We start from the raw sequence: 12,346 nt of genomic DNA on the forward strand, positions 1-12,346 counted from the left end.
CTGCCACCTAGCACAGGCTCTGTTATCCCAAGGGTTGTTGGGTGGGCTTCTGCCCCCATGGAGTTTTATGAATAGAATAGAGATCTCTGACTTGAATAGGGGAAAACATAGATCCTCAAAAAGCTTACCCACCTTAATCTCTTTCCCAAATTATTGGGATTGATGGCTCTGGGAAAATACAACGTTCTGTAGAGAGTCACAGGTTCCCCATCTCTGCTCCATATGCAAACATGCACTCTATAGTCTCCCTCATAAAACCCAGACCACATTTGTAACTATTTTTAACTGTAATAACACATGCTAATATTCCAATATGTATTATTTCTTTTGTTCATTTAGTGCAGTCACTGTTACACTAGACTTTCACAGGTTTCAAAGTCTTTCTATTGCACTGCACCTTAAAAAAAAATGTTACCAGCAATGATAAAGTCAAGAATCTCTCTCTCTCTCTCTCTCCTTCTGTGTATGACGCAAAACACCACCTAAAATCTTGAATTTCCCCAAAAGCCGAATGCTGTGCCTGCAAGTTAAACACTGAACTCTCCAACATGAAGCTCCTGAGTAAACATGATGGATCAGCTGACAGAATCCTGCTTTCTGACCCATTCTTAGACTGGAAATATTTAGCTGTGTGGGGTTTTTTATGTTAAAAAAATACTAACAATGCAGTTTTGCTCTTTCTGTTGACAGAAGAGATTGAGTTATTTCCCCACCAAACCGATTTTGTTGACAGGATGGATTTAGGTTGTTGACAGAACACATTCTGTCAGCATGGTGGACTCGGGCTGTGATGAAACATGTCTTATTGGCAGGATAAATTGAAATCGGGGGGGGGGGGGATGGACAAAATGCAAACAGCCTAATCCATTCTGCTGATAAAACACATTTATCATCAGGGTTCATCCGCATGACAAAACATTTTTTTGCTTCAAACTGAGAATAACTTTTTCTTTCTTTCTTTCTTTCTCAAAGAAATTGTTACGATCCATCTGTCTCTGAAGACAATGGAAGAGTGAGCCTTTGTGGGTAAAGTCAGACCACCGGAGAGTTACAGTGTCTGCTGTGGCTGTAGAAACTGATACAGGAGAGACATGCTTTATTGCAGGAGGGGAAGATAAAGGTTTGTCTGGTTTCCCTGCTACAGCTGTGTTTTGTTTATTTTTTTTAAGCAATGCTAGTGATGTGTGAATGAGACAGAATGAGTGGTGGGGACTATACACTAAATAACTGGTTCAAGAAAGTAATGTTTATGGCTATCTTGTGGAAACTGGCATGTGATACAGTGGTACATTGGTTCTCGAATTTAATCCATTCTGGGAGTTCATTTAACTCCTGAAACGGTTCAAAAACCGAAACACTCACTTCTGGATTTATCTATGTCATTTAAATTCTTGTGAGTTGCCTTGAATTTCAGTATGGGAAAAAGGCAGGAAATAATGAAACAACAACACACCAAAGTCACTTGGGTGACAATCCCATTCAAAATATTTTTTTATTTGGTGACATGTATAAACAGGCAAAGAGGGACATGGGTGGTGCTGTGGGTTAAACCACAGAGCCTAGGAATTGCCAATCAGAAGGTCGGCGGTTCGAATCCCCGCGGCGGGGTGAGCTCCCGTTGCTCGGTCCCTGCTCCTGCCAACCTAGCAGTTCGAAAGCACATCAAAGTGCAAGTAGATAAATAGGTACCGCTCTGGTGGGAAGGTAAATGGCATTTCCGTGCGCTGCTCTGGTTGGCCAGAAGCGGCTTAGTCATGCTGGCCACGTGACCCAGAAGCTGTACGCGGGCTCCCTCGGCCAGTAAAGCGAGATGAGCACCGCAACCCCAGAGTCGGTCACGACTGGACCTAATGGTCAGGGGTCCCTTTACCTTTACTTTATAAACAGGCAAGATCTTTTCCTTTCCCCCTATTTCATTCATTGTACAATTCTTGTTGTGTTTTTATACCCCATTTATTTTTATAATGGTTTCCATTTCATTCACTCATGATTTCTTATTTAAAAGAAGAAGAGAACCTTGCCTGAAATCCATAAGAGACGCTGCCAGTTAGTGCAGACAATGCTCAATGGTCTGACTCGGGAGAAGGCAACTTCCTACATTTCTCTGCAACAGGATCTCACCCTGTGTGGAGTCAGGTGCAACACACCATCTCACAGGGAGCATCCCTGTCAATCAAATAATAATAGAATAAATCTCCCTTAAAAGAACAATATTGTCTCAAATCACCAGATAAAAGAAGGACAATTCATAGCAGGCAATTCTTCTCACTATCCGGCCACAGCACCTTGTTATTAAAATGTTAGTTACAGTGAGAGCATATTCCAAAGACTGATGCAGCTACAGCTTTTTGTGAACTTTCTGTTGACTTTCACTGATGCTGTTGTAGGCTGAACTGGCTGTGTGATGATGATCTTTTTGTGTGTGATCAACAACTGCACTGTTTGCAGAAGAGGAAAATTGCTCGGCTCAGCTCCATGGGTTGAGAGCCCTTTAGCTTGTGCTTTTCAGCTCCTGCCGCTGCAGAAGCAGTTCCCAACTGAAGACCTGAGGAGAGGTAGGAGCAAACACAAATTCAGTCTCCTAGCTATTTCCCATCCAATTCCAGCCCTCCTTACTAATGTACTATGGCGTCACCTCTCTGTACTTGTGCATAACGGTACAAGATCTAATAACACCAGCCATATCATTAAGGGCTCATTCCTCTCATGTTTGCTCACCATCACTGTCAGCATCAATTTATCCTGGGCAAACAGATCAGCCCCTGTATAAGAGAATGAATGGGCATAAATCAGCAGGTTAACTCTTTCTCAGTATTCTACCTCTTGCATAGAGGGTGAAGCATTCTTTAATGAGCGTTTCTCATCATGTAAAGGGAGAGATCAATGAGGGGTCTGGCCTCTGCATTAGACCCCCTTGCCTGCAGGCATTAGGGCTAAAGGTTTGCAGCTCAGATACTGCTGTGCTCATGCAGGCTCCCCATGTGATTCAGAACCCTGTGCAATCAGAGATTTGAATCACAAGAGGGTTACATGAGGAGTTGGGAAGAAAAACATAAGGAAAGCCTGCAGGATCAGGCCAACCAGATGCCTTTGGGAAGGCCACAAGCAGCATTGAGCACAACACCACTCTCTTCTCCTGCAGTTTCCAGCAACTGGTGTTCAGAAACACACTGCCCTCAGCAGGGTTTATATTTTAGGAAAAGGAAAAGACTCAAAGGCTAATTAAATATGGACATTTCAAGATTGGAATGAATTAACAAATTCAGGAGTATTTCTCAGGGTTTAACTTGAGGGCTTTGAGATGGTTCTCTCATTCCAAAACTGTTGGTTTTTATTTGGCCCTGCAGCACTCCTTTAGTATCCAGGCTTTGAAGTGCCAGCATGTACTGAGATGGTGTATTTTATTCACATCACAGCCTTTCAGCTGCATTTTCACACACCTGCCACTGTCAGATTCACCTCCCATGAAGGTAGTCTATAGCTAACCAGAAGAGGACACCTAGGAGGTATCTTCTGTGGCCACAGCTGGGATGTGTCACACTAGTTGAATCTGGCCTGAAATCTCTCATAGAATCATAGAATTGTAGAGTTTGAAGGTACCCCAAAGCTCATCAAGTCCACCTCCTGCAATGCAGGAATCTCAACTAGATCATACCTCTTGCATAGGGGGTGAAGCAGATGGCCATCCAACCTCTCCTTAAAAACCTCCAAGGAAGGAGTGTCCACCACCTCTCATGGGAGTCAATTCCGCTGTTGAATAGCTCTTACTGGCAGAAAGTTTATCCTGATATTTAGTTGGAATCTTACTTTCTTGTAATCTGCAAGACTACAGTATCATGGCAAACTTCGTCAAAACCAAATAAAAAAATTCCTTCCAGTAGCACCTTATATCTTGTTATTGGTATAAGCTTTCGTGTGCATGCACACTTCTTCAGGTACGGCAGACCAACACGGCTACCTACCTGTAACTTTGTCAAAACCCTTACTGAAATCAAGATACACTATGTCCACAGCATTCCCCTGATCCTCCAAGCTTGTAACTCTATCGAAAAAAGAAATTGGACTGCCTGCACTGATTGGGCTGCCTGCAGTCTGATGCCTCACTCCCTTATAACCCCAGATCACTCCAGGAAGCCCTACCTGACCTGGGGCGAGTCAAGACTGCCTCCACCTGACATGAGAAAAGCCTGGATCCCTGCCCCTGCAAATCAGCCCAATTTGGTTTGGACTTCAGATGAATTTAGTGCACAGTCCCAATGTATATGTTAATGTGCAGCCCTAATGTACAATGTTAAGCACCTTTAAACATACTGGGTTAACCTGTGTTCTGTCCTGGCCTTTCTGCAATGATTCCTTGCCCCATTATAGCACCACACCACAACCTTTCTGGGCTTGGTTTACTACTTCAGTGAGAACCAGGCCTATGTCTTTTCTTGCTTCTAAAGCAGGGGAAAATACAAGCCAGAATATACAAGCAAGAAAATACAAGTCTCTCTCTCTCTCTCAGCTGATGTAACGGTAGAGTAACTTCATTTCTCCCCAGCCGCAAACTCTCAAAGTGCTATATTTATTCCTCACTCTCTTCGGCTTTGAAGCATAGAAAGGGAAAGATCAGGTCACACAATTTTTCCTCCCAAACTGCTGATGTAGATAACATTTTGATGATATTGTCATTTAAAGTAATTGGAAATGGAATCCCTTTCCACTCGGTCAACTGAGTCAGGCAGCCTGTGTGCCAGGGAACATAAGAAATCAATATGTGAATACTGCAAGGCAAAATTATGATGCTCCTTTGCTATCCTCCCCCCCCCACCGCTTCAGACTGGGGCCTTTCTTGAGCAGTTGGAAATGGTGTGCGTGTATGGGGGGGGGGGAGGAACGTTGACTTTATTACATAGGAACAAGACCTGTATATCTCTACAGGAGTACTATTTTCCTTCAATGAACATCATATTTTTTAAAAAAATATCCTTTCAACATTGTGCTTTGAAAGAATGAGTTCTTTTCCTCAAAGAAGTCCTGCTGGCATCTCAGGAGAGCTGCTCTGGACTTTACTGATACATGAATGTTGCTTGTATAGATTTTTAAAGCACAACACAAAGCCTCCATTTTGAATGTCACAAGGGTCTCGGTATTAAAAAGGAAGAAGGATCACATCTGAATTAAATGTACATCGCCACCCTCCCTTCCACCAAGTTCTTTTTTTTCAACCCTGAGGAGATATCTTCAAGGATAGGCAAGGATTGGTAAGGATCCTGAGGTGAGGAAACATGCCCCAGATGGAAATCATTTGTTCATTGATGGTTTGACTGAATTTAAAATACAGTATGAAACAATAAAAACAGCTCCAAACTTTGGGGTGGGGAGCGGGGAGCCTAAAACACAATCCATAACTCACTTTAATGCTGAGTAGACCAGGGATTTTTTAGAGATAAAAATACGACTGCCCCAGTCTTTTAATATTGTTCTCCTGCTTGTGAATCCATTGAGTTGAAAAGTGGCTTAATTTAATAATGGAAGTGACTCTTACAGAGTGATAATTCTTGCTTGGTGTTGGAAGGTTTTTTCTTTAATGCCTCATCCACTGCAGTCCAGGGACCCATGGCATTCAATTAGGCATGTATCCTCCAAGAGTTGCCTGAAATTACTTTTCCCAGATGTCTCTGAATGCATTTCCCAGAGCCAGTTCCACTAGGTAGACTCACTTTACAATTGCCTCTTGGTTGTGTAAGCATCAGTTTTTGAGCAGGACATGTTGGATATGTGTGGTCCTCCATATGTTTGTTGGCCTGAAACTCCCTTCATCACTGACCAGCCCTGCTGGTTGAAGCAGGTGGGAGATCGATGCCAACTCCATAAATGCAACTCTCCCCCCACCACAAAAACTCCCAGTAATGTAGCTTCATAGTGTTGCACCTCCATTTTCCCTAATCCCCACACATCACCAGACCCCCATTTTTGGTTCCCCCTATTCTGGAGGCAAAATAGGAGTGAGCCATTTTCTCTCAGCACTACATCAGAAGAATTAAATGGGGAAAAACAAATTCACAGAATAGAAGTGGCAAAAGGAACTTTGGAGGTCATTGAATCCAGGATATACAACACAGGATACAACCGTAGCAATCCTCTGCATTCTTCCTACCATTGAACAGCACTTGCCATTAGGAAATTACTTCTAATATTTAGCTGGAATCTGCAATTTCCACCCTCTGCTCATGCAGTTCCATATTTGGCACAACATTGCTTCAGGCATTTGAAGACCTTCACCCAGCCTTTCTTTTAGCTTCTCTTCTCTTCTACTTCTTTTGTACCCCCACCCTTTCCGTCACGGTGGACAAACTTTCCACCACACCTTGATTCATTTTTGTAAGCTTCCCTGGGGTCAGACAGTTGCTTTGCATGCTAGAATCAAAGCACAGATGTTCAGTTAATCATACCTGCCTTGTTGTGTTAGGATGCTGATTGGCAGTGCATTTTGTAGACTTTGTGTAGTGTGTGTGTGTGTGTGTGTGTGTGTGTTCATGCTCAGTTGGGCTCTTTCATTTCCATCCAGTTGATCAGGAGCCTGGGACCAAAGAACAGGTATACATCAGTGGGGCAGTGCCCACCATCTTTAACTTTGCATTGCTTGAGCCATTTTCTCCTCTTCCCTATTCTCTGCATTTCAGAAACAGTATGTTTTAATATTTAGAAATAATATGACTGGATGTGGAGAGGGATAGCTGATGAGAAAATGTTAGCCTGCCCATCAATACAGAGAATTGCCATTCAAGAAAAGATGACTCTCGTGTTGGAATTAGGCTCCCCTAACCCACAAATTACCTACAACAGGTTGAGTTTGGTTATAGGCCTGATTAATTACACATGGACAGGACTGGCTTAGGGGCTGCCAAGTCTCGGCTCATTTGTATTCCACGGTGTGTTTCTCATGATGAAATGGAGCAAAACAGAAACAAGAGAAGGGAAAGAGATAATGAGCGACCCAGCAACCTTTCGAAGGCCTCAGTCCCAGGGGCTCCTACATCTTCTCTCAGTAACTATGCAATTAACTCATGTCATTGCTGTACACATGAGCTGGTCCATTCCCTTGTAGGAACCTAACAGAAAATGAAAATGTTTCAGTAGGTTTTCTTGTCTGTTTCATGGTTGCAGAGAATCCAGTTACTTTTGCTGAATGACAAATACTAATTTAGAATGGGTTGGCCACGCTGTAAACAGCTCCTGAGCAATTCGCAGAAAATCAGTAGAAATGTGAAGAAATTTCTAGGGCATGTGCACACCGGAGAAGCCAATAGGTTGGTCCTTGTTCATTCTACTTCAGCTGTCAGTCATATTTTAGCAATGAGAGACAATCTTTACCAGGGATGAGGAAACGCTAACCCAAGGTCAAACACATCCCTCCAGTCCTCTCTTTTTGGCTCCCAGGTCACACTCTGAAGCAGCCTTGCTTATCACCCTCCATGAATTTTTTTTGGGCCAAGCTGGGGTCCAAAAAGTCTGGATTGCCATAGGCTCCCTATCCCTGTTCTAGAGAAAGGTGGGTGTTTGCCCTAGAACAGGTCTATAAAACAGGAAAGTCTAATAACATTCTGCTGAATGTTCTTAGGAGCTCCCACATGATTAGGAACCCAGGCACATGGAGGCTTCTAAATACATTCAGTGTCCCAAATGTCCCAAGTTGTGCAAGTATGGGACTTGAACATGGATTGCCCATTGAATGCATCCAGATCACTTCAGTTGCTGTGTTTTCTCTTCATGGTTCCATATTGGGACTGAATCTATTCTTGTTGAAAGTTTAATATGAAAAGATGTCATGTATGGAATCTCCATGCAATATTTAGCACATTATGTTTAACAAGGGTGATTCGTTTCTATTTGAAAATTCATGGGATAGCATGGAACAGCATGCATGAAAAGGTCATCTAATATTGTTGTGAATAACTTGCAAATGAAATTATTTATGAATCCCTTTGATGCTCGTTTACAAAGGAATCTGTTGAGCATAAGTGTTGATAAGGGTCTTCATACAAAGCACCCCTTTAGTTTATACATGGAGACCTTGCTTCAGTGTTTTCACTTAAAAGAAAACACACACTCAGTAGATTATTAATCAGTTTTCTATATGGCTTCTGCCTTTGTTTATTCATCTATTTCTCCAGCAGTTTGTTCTGTCCTAAATTCCAGTTCTCTCCCCCTTTCTAAATGAAAATACCTGGAGATGCCAGGAAATTCTAACAAACAAATAGACAAAAAACCATACAATATTAAAATGGATTGGGTAATTTGTTAGTTTTAGGGCTGTTATATTCCTCCAACCTAAGGCCCTGACCCGACCTAGGAATACCTGACCTGAACCCATCTCTTATTCAAATTGGGGGTGGTGTCAATGTTTAACTTGGTTCGGAGGAGGATGCATATCCTTTTCCTCTCCTCCTGACTGCACCATAGAGAGCAGAAGGCTTGAATCCTGCTGGATGCTGTTTCACAAACGTGTGTCCTGTAGGAAACATTGGTTTGGCCTGCCATCTTGATTCAAAATGAAGCATAGACCAAAACACTCTCATACCAAATTGGACATCAATATCTTCAGAGGTGCCCAAATTGATGCAATTTGGAACTATCATGCCAGATCAGACCATGATATATTCAGAGATGTCTAAAACAGTACAGTTTGGAACTGTCACACCAAAATGGGGTGCATAACACCAAATTGGGCAATGATCTATCAAACAACTTTCCAAAATAGTCTACTCTTTATTTTGGAAAGTTGTTTGATAGATCATGTCTGGAAAGTCTGTCTGCTGCTGGGAGTCTCTAGGCCCCGAAGCCTGGCCTGGACTTCTCGCTATGTCCCCTGCCCCCTTGCTGAATGGCCACCCGGCCAGTGCTTGCTCACTGCTAACTTGATGTGCTCCCTGGATGATGAGTGGGCACGGAGAGAGGAGGCAGACAAGGAGTGACCCCAGTGAGGCCCAGCTGGGTGCTTCTCTTTGCAGGTGTCGGTGGGGATTTCCCCACCAAGGGCCACATTGGCAGTTGGGCTTCCCCCGCATGGGTGGGCAGGCAGTAGAGTACAACCCTGCTTGGCTCTTGTGGGGGTGGGGGTCATGTTGGCGATGAGGACTGGGCTGGTGCAGCAGGCTCTGTTCACCCTCCACGCCCCTGCCCCCAGTCAGCGTGCACACACCCATGTGTGCTCTGGGCACTGGCAAACCACACTACACTGCTGCCCTTTTGTACAGGTCCCCATTTTGTAGATACAAAACCACAGGGTTGGTTAGACCTGCAGGCATAATCCAAACCAACCCCTCCACCCTAAAACAATACTACTATGGATTTCTCAGGAGAATACCTTGCTTTATGGAATCTGTAAGACTTGCTATGAATGGCTTCTCAAGTAAAACCATTGAATTAGATTGGACTTACTCCTAAGTACATTTGTCCAGCATTGTGGAGTTTGTGGGTTCACCCAGGTCTTGAAAGAAAGGAGAAAAGAAGAGGGACAATCAATAGGTGAAAGCTGATATACCATTGTGCAGGACTGGATTGCAAGTTTTTAAGGACAATGGGAAAACGAAGACCTTCAAACACTATTTCAGCAAGACCTGGTGTCAGACTCATTGTAATTTACTTGAGATGAATGGTAGTTTGAGAGCTGGAACAAAGTTGTTACAGGCTGATATACTGATGACCAATGTACTCTACCATGCTCGCCATCTGTTACACTCAAGGGGAGATCCTGTCTGGTGATAGATGGCCAAGTATTGGCCATAGCAATTGGAAAGCCCCAAGGATCCACTATATTTGGTGACCTTGATAATGTGAGATCGGAACAGTAGGGATAAGGGGGTAATCCATCAGGAAGATGGGGTCTTTGACAGCTACAATGAGGGTTCTATCAAGGCGGATAGCAGCCAAGAGCATACTAAAAGGCATTCGTTTAATGAAAAGTGTGTTCCTTGGTTTTGCCTGCTAGAGCAGGAGCTAGAAAATTCAAAGGGGCTAGTGGAGCTGAGTGTTCTTTTTTGCTAGCTAGTTAATCTAACAGCATGGTCTAACTCAATGGCAAGCTCAATACATTTTTGGTGTGCCAAAGCAGCTGCATTTTATGGTCCCACAGGATCTCTTGCAATGTTGCAGAGTATGCTGGGAAGCAGCTCTGAGATCAGGCCCTGCTGATCTCCACCCATATCAAGCTACCTGTGCATTTGGACCACTATCTGGAGTCCTGCAGTGTGCTCCTCTCCCATCTGAACTGGAGTGGCTGGGCAACAGAGACAATGCCTTTTTTAAACCCACAGTACCTTAATTATGGAGTGCCCTCCCACCCGGACCCCTTGCCTCTTGCCTTTTGGCACATGACTAATAAGTAAGCAATTTCCTTCAATGGTTGTGTAAAAGAAGAAAAATCCAGCAGGTGTAGCTTGCAACATGGAAAATGACCACCTTTAGCTTCATCACTTCCGAAGAGGCATTATAGTGGGACAGAAGAAAATCGTATGCTCAGCTTAGAGTGAGCAGATGCAAAAGAGCACATGGCACCTGCACCTTTAACTGTTGTGTCATTCATGCTACACAGGTTGAAATTCCTTCTACACAACTGTTAGGGTTCAAGAGTTCTGTCCTCATTTGCCCTGGGGAAGAGTGAGGTTGTGTTCATGTCCTTCTGGTGGAAGCTAATGTTATCCTAGGCTGCATCAACAGAAGTCTAGTGTCCAGATCAAGGGAAGTAATAGTACCACTCTATTCTGCCTTGGTCAGATCACACCTAGAGTACTGTGTACAGTTGTGGGCACCACAGTTTAAGAAGGATATTGATATCACCAAGAAGAGGAAGAATTTGGAAACCAAACCAGGAATGGTTGAGGGAGTTGGGTATATTTAGCCTGGAGAAGAGAACACTGAGAGGTGATGTGAGAGCCATCTTTGAATATCTCAAGGGCTGCTACAAGCTTGTTTTCTGTTTCTCTGGAGGTTAGGACTCAAGACAATGGATTCAAATTACAAAAAAGGAGAGTCCAACTAAAGATTCAGAAGAACTTCCTGACAGTAAGAGCTGCTTAGCAGCGGAATGGACTGCCTCAGAAGTTGGTGGATCCTGATTCACTGGAAGTTGGGTGGCCATCTGTCAGGGATTCTTTAGCTATGATTCCTGCATTGCAGGGGGTTGAACTAGATGATCCTTGGTGTCCCTTGGCAGTCCATCCTTACAATTCTAAGATTCCATGACTTCCCACAGACATCTGGCGAGAACAGGGGGCTTGGCTACATGGGCCCTTAAATTGATCCAAAAGGCTCTTCTTCTGGATCTGACCACCATATCCCTGAGTGGGTGGAGTGTGAGTCTACATTGCCTTCTAAATAGCTAATGGCTTTGTGCCTTGAGTGGAAAGAAATTAGAAGGGTCATAGTCATGTGTTTCTGGGTAGGAGATTCTGTGTTTAAATAACAACACAAAATATCAGCCACCTTTTGTGACTGCCTCACCTTACGAGCTCCAAATTAATCACTGCCAGTATAAAGCAGCATAAAACATGTGGCCACTGAAAATGAGGCAGATATGTAACATTTTCATTTAGATGCAGAGGCTGGAGGGAGCCCTGCACAGTACAGTGAAACAAATAATTCTTCAAGAAGGCTTTAATTTTACAGCTGTCATTTTCCCCTGTCTTACTAGGCCTGACCTTTCGTCAGGATTTGTTAATGACTTCTGGTAATTCAGTTTCCTAACAAAAATTCATTATTTAGCTTTGAAAGAAACCCCTTAATCTGTGTGTCTCATTCTCTGTGGGATGTGCTTGAAGATCGGGTTCTTATTGTACACATTGAAACAAAGTCTGCCATTGTTCATAACATTTAATTAGACATCCTGTAGCTATGTATTATATAATCTCTGGTCATTGGACACCACACCACCTTTGCATTCGTTCCATGAGAACAGCCTTCCATATTCCGATGTTGAACTACTACTCTCATAAGCCCTGCATAGTCAAGACTCAAAGATGATGGGAGTTACAGTCCAAAATATTTGGAGAGCCCCAGGTTGGGGTAGCTGTGTCAGAGCAATGTATGAGTTATACAACTCCTTTATTCCCCTATTCCATAACACCACATTGGCAAGCATTTCTCATAGCTTTTAAATGCTGGAGTAGCATACCACTACTCTGTTCTGAGGCCAAATATTGAGGTGAATCCGGGTGATGTTACCCCTCCCCAAGCTGAATCAAGATGTCAGCAACAACACCCTTGTCCCTGAGTCAGATCAACGCCCCCATACAGTCTCATGTCACTGTCATTCTGTCTGGGGTTGTTTCTTTCGTTTTTCTGTTTAGCACACTCTACTTTT

This window comes from Podarcis filfolensis (genome assembly GCF_964270895.1).
Source record: "Podarcis filfolensis genome assembly, chromosome: 15".
Lineage (NCBI taxonomy): Eukaryota > Metazoa > Chordata > Lepidosauria > Squamata > Lacertidae > Podarcis > Podarcis filfolensis.